Here is a 6,000-nt window from a genome sequence, read left to right on the forward strand (position 1 = left end):
CTTGCCTCAAAAAATTGGATCGGTCATTTTTAATGCCCTCTACAACGTAACGAAACACACTTGGCCCTACAGTGAATAATAAAAATGGTTCATAATTGATCTTAGTTAATTAATCAATTAAGTGCAATATAAAAGTACACTAACGAGCGCCACATACGTTGCCTCAAAAAATTGGATCGGTCATTTTTAATGCCCTCTACAACGTAACGAAACACACTTGGCCCTACAGTGAATAATAAAAATGGTTCATAATGGATCTTAGTTAATTAATCAATTAAGTGCAGTATAAAAGTGCTCTAACGAGCGCCACATACGTTGCCTCAAAAATTGGATCGGTCATTTTTAATGCCCTCTACAACGTAACGAAACACACTTGGCCCTACAGTGAATAATAAAATGGTTCATAAATGATCTTAGTTAATTAATCAATTAAGTGCAATATGAAAGTACACTAACGAGCGCCACATACGTTGCCTCAAAAAATTGGATCGGTCATTTCTAATGCCATCTACAACGTAACGAAACACACTTGGCCCTACAGTGAATAATAAAAATGGTTCATAATTGATCTTAGTTAATTAATCAATTAAGTGCAATATAAAAGTACACTAACGAGCGCCAAATACGTTGCCTCAAAAAATTGGATCGGTCATTTTTAATGCCCTCTACGACGAACGAAACACACTTGGCCCTACAGTGAATAATAAAAATGGTTCATAATTGATCTTAATTAATCAATTAAGTGCAATATAAAAGTACACTAACGAGCGCCACATACGTTGTCTCAAAAAATTGGATCGGTCATTTTTAATGCTTTCTACTAGAGCTGTGCACGGGCCGTATTTCCGAGCCCGAGCCCGGCCCGGGCCCGCTGACTTTGTCGAAGGCCCGCCCGAGCCCGACGGCAAAGGGCTGCGAGCCCGCCCGGCGCGGCCCGGCGTACGAAAACACAATCCCGGGCCCGGCCCGGCCCGGCTTTTTGAAGGTTCGCTGCGAAAACAAAACATCGTTTTCCGGTAATATGGCATTTTATTGAGCATATCGAATATGACCAAACGACACACGACGAACAGTCTCTATTAAACAGATTAAATACTGTCGTGCAAAACAGCAAGCAGTCCCACGATTCCGGCTTCAACGAAGTGCGGCGCTTTTGCTTTATGTAGCCCGCCGAACTGAAGTTGCGTTCGCTGCTTGCACTCGTCGCCGAAATCGCTAATATCTCTTTTGCCAGCCTGGCAAGCTTGTGATATCTCTGCTGCTTGTTTTTGCAGAAGACTAAAACTTCAGATGGACAGGCGGACGATTCCATAGAGAGGTAATCGGAGAGCTCCCCTTTTGTTTAAAGTAGCGAATGGAAAGAGAAAGCGGTAAAGGGCGGTCGCGGAAAAGGCGCTGTATGCGTGCTGGAAAACAATTCCCTCTGATTTTCTATATTTCGGGCTTGAGTCGGGCTTTGCGCCGGGCCCGAGCCCGGCCCGATAAAACTCCAAGTAGTCCGAGCCCGGCCCGGGCCCGAGGTGGAAATGCGTCGGCCCGCCCGAGCAAAGCCCGCGGGCCGGGTCGGGCTCGGGCTTTCGGGCTACCCGGAGCCCGTGAACACCTCTACTTTCTACAACGTAACGAAACACACTTGGCCCTACAGTTAATAATAAAAATGGTTCATAATGGATCTTAGTCAATTAATCAATTAAGTGCAATATAAAAGTGCTCTAACGAGCGCCACATACGTTGCCTCAAAAAATTGAATCGGTCATTTTTAATGCCCTCTACAACGTAACGAAACACACTTGGCCCTACAGTGAATAATAAAAATGGTTCATAATTGATCTTAGTTAATTAATCAATTAAGTGCAGTATAAAAGTGCTCTAACGAGCGCCACATACGTTGCCTCAAAAAATTGGATCGGTCATTTTTAATGCCCTCTACAACGTAACGAAACACACTTGGCCCTACAGTGAATAATAAAAATGGTTCATAATTGATCTTAGTTAATTAATCAATTAAGTGCAGTATAAAAGTGCTCTAACGAGCGCCACATACGTTGCCTCAAAAAATTGGATCGGTCATTTTTAATGCCCTCTACAACGTAACGAAACACACTTGGCCCTACAGTGAATAATAAAAATGGTTCATAATTGATCTTAGTTAATTAATCAATTAAGTGCAGTATAAAAATGCTCTAACGAGCGCCACATACGTTGCCTCAAAAAATTGGATCGGTCATTTTTAATGCCCTCTACAACGTAACGAAACGCACTTGGCCCTACAGTGAATAATAAAAATGGTTCATAATTGATCTTAGTTAATTAATCAATTAAGTGCAGTATAAAAGTGCTCTAACGAGCGCCACATACGTTGCCTCAAAAAATTGGATCGGTCATTTTTAATGCCCTCTACAACGTAACGAAACACACTTGGCCCTACAGTGAATAATAAAATGGTTCATAAATGATCTTAGTTAATTAATCAATTAAGTGCAACATGAAAGTACACTAACGAGCGCCACATACGTTGCCTCAAAAAATTGGATCGGTCATTTTTAATGCCATCTACAACGTAACGAAACACACTTGGCCCTACAGTGAATAATAAAAATGGTTCATAATTGATCTTAGTTAATTAATCAATTAAGTGCAATATAAAAGTACACTAACGAGCGCCACATACGTTGCCTCAAAAAATCGGATCGGTCATTTTTTAATGCCCTCTACAAAGTAACGAAACACACTTGGCCCTACAGTGAATAATAAAAATGGTTCATAATTGATCTTAGTTAATTAATCAATTAAGTGCAATATAAAAGTACACTAACGAGCGCCACATACGTTGCCTCAAAAAATTGGATCGGTCATTTTTAATGCCCTCTAGAACGTAACGAAACACACTTCGCCCTACAGTGAATAATAAAAATGGTTCATAATTGATGTTAGGTAATTATTCAATTAAGTGCAATATAAAAGTACACTAACGAGCGCCACATACGTTGCCTCAAAAAATTGGATCGGTCATTTTTAATGCCCTCTAAAACGTAACGAAACACACTTGGCCCTACAGTGAATAATAAAATGGTTCATAATTGATCTTAGTTAATTAATCAATTAAGTGCAATATGAAAGTACACTAACGAGCGCCACATACGTTGCCTCAAAAAATTGGATCGGTCATATTTAATGCCCTCTACAACGTAACGAAACACACTTGGCCCTACAGTGAATAATAAAAAGGTTCATAATTGATCTCAGTTAATTAATCAATTAAGTGCAATATAAAAGTACACTAACGAGCGCCACATACGTTGCCTCAAAAAATTGGATCGGTCATTTTTTAATGCCCTCTACAACGTACCGAAACACACTTGGCCCTACAGTGAATAATAAAAATGGTTCATAATTGATCTTAGTTAATCAATCAATTAAGTGCAATATAAAAGTACACTAACGAGCGCCACACACGTTGCTTCAAAAAATTGGATCGGTCATTTTTAATGCCCTCTACAACGTAACGAAAGACACTTGGCCCTACAGTGAATAATAAAAATGGTTCATAATTGATCTTAGTAAATAATCAATTAAGTGCAATATAAAAGTACACTAACGAGCGCCACATATCTTGCCTCAAAAAATTGGATCGGTCATTTTTAATGCCCTCTACAACGTAACGAAACACACTTGGCCCTACAGTGAATAATAAAAATGGTTCATAATTGATCTTAGTTAATTAATCAATTAAGTGCAATATAAAAGTACACTAACGAGCGCCACACACTCCAGGTAGCACACATGGTCTAGAAAACGTTTTTTTAGGGATAAATGGGATAAAACGGATTCTAAACCAATTTCGACGTTTTAAAAACGTCACAGAAAATCCGTATTATATCCGTTTTTGATAACGTCTAGAAAACGCATTTTTTAAGACCATTTTGGTCTGGAACGTATATTTCAAGACGTTTGTTCGATCCTAAACCAATTCCGACGTTTTAAAAACGTCTTGTTCGTGACGTCTAGAAGACGCACTTTATAAGACGTTTTGTCGCCCATCAGCGGACCGCGCGCCACTTGGCCCATGCATGCATGGGCATGCATGAACCACTGCGAATTGAAATTGGAACTCGAGCCTGCGCAAACCATCTCTCATTGCGATAAAGAAAGTAACGCGCAAAAGGATAAAGGCGTATGGTGTCTACATTGCATCAGCAACAATGAAGACTTCAAAGTTCGTTAACCAGTAAACTTTACGTAATTTACTGTAATTCACTCGCAGCTATAACCATCTAACTTCCACACGAAGGCCTTAGCGCTGACTGTATCCATACACGCGGCCGAAGCTCGCCGATTTCGCATGGGTGGTCGAGCTCACCAGTCATGCACTCTTTTGCTATATTTCGTGCTTCTGTCGTGGTTCGTGGAGGCTATAAACGCAGCTGTGAAGAAACTATACTTCGCTGCGTGTTAAACTTGTGGACCCAAATGCAAGTGTGTCTCTGTGGAGCGACTGTTACGCTGACTGATGGTTAGGCCTAGTCCTGTAAGATACCCCGCGGAAAAATGCACTCATCAGCTTGCGCGCGGGACGCTCTCGCAAATTCCTTTCTTCTATGCTCGAGGGACGGGCTTGGTTACTTTGATGTGCGATTAGTTTTCTCTGGATTTGCGGACACTGTAAACCACGGGCTTCTGTCATTTTTGAAGGTAAGTTCATTTTTATTGCATTTGCGCTCAGAATTTGAGAACTATGGCAAATGAAAAAGCGTGTTCCATTGCATCATGGGCTGCATGTGCGACATGTTTCAGCAGTATACGTTGCTGCGGAATTTATTCAGCATACATGATAAAGCTGTCTAAACGTAAATGCACGTCATGGTTTCCGTTCATGCTCGAACGAACATGAGCGAAAACCATATTTATAATTGTTAACCTAATTTCAGTAAAATTACTGTCTTTTCTTGGCCGCTTGATGAGGTAGTTTCATGATACAAGAAGCAGTTTTAGAATAGGGGACGCAAAGATAGCGTTCGTTGGGCGCATATGCTATTTCCGCCACCGTGAGTACGCAAGAGGATGGCGTACGACGCATGCGGAGTAGCCAGTTTTACAATGGGATACGCAGATAGCGTTCGTGCGTACGTAGCGTATAATGCATGCGCAATGGCGATGAACGAACGCAAAGCTTCGCGCACCCAATTTTAAAACTGCATTGTTGGAAGTTACGGCATGTGTCATCTGTTTTATTGTGTCACTGAAGTTTGTCGATGAGACAATCTTTGCAGCGACAGCGTACTGGTTCATGGTTTCTTCCACAGGACTAGCTGCATGCAACGAGAGGCTGGGCGCGCTTTTCTGTTAGTTGCGAATTTCTGAGGGCATGAGAGTCAAAGACGCGTTTCACGTTAAGGAGTTCGGCATTTTTCCTCAGTGCTGCCTTGACTATCTCGATGCGCTTTCGGACTTGTGATTTATGTTTCCCCTACTCTGTTAACCTCCTCCTTTCTCGGTAAAGCCTGCAGCTCTTAGCAGAACCAAGAGGTTCTCTTGCGCATTTCTTGTGCCTGGGTAAATGTAGCAGGCTCGCTCTCTGTCGCCGTACGGTGTTATCGAGTTTTCAACTTTTCACACCGTCCTATAGATATAATAACAAATAATGAAATGATATTTTCTCCTATTTATTGCAGATGGCGCTTGCCCTATATATGTTCAGATACAAAGGCTACACCAACTAAATTATTACTTTCTTCTTTTTGATGGGCTGACTGACCGGTTTTAGTATGAAAAAAGATGGATGTCAAGAGATTTTTTATTTTTCTCTTTTCCTTGGAAACATTCAAAAACAAAAGGTCACAGTTTGTAAAGCGGTTAACTTTTTTGAGTGTCTTTGTTAGTCGGCATCTTCAAGAAACCGCACTAGGGCTATTGTGCTAAAATATATTCGACGTGCAATGCTGTCCCATGCTGTTAATGGCACAACGTTCGTGTGTATGCTATTTGTAGTGTTTTTTGCAG

The sequence above is a fragment of the Rhipicephalus sanguineus genome, chromosome 4 (genome assembly GCF_013339695.2).
Source record: "Rhipicephalus sanguineus isolate Rsan-2018 chromosome 4, BIME_Rsan_1.4, whole genome shotgun sequence".
Taxonomy (NCBI): domain Eukaryota; kingdom Metazoa; phylum Arthropoda; class Arachnida; order Ixodida; family Ixodidae; genus Rhipicephalus; species Rhipicephalus sanguineus.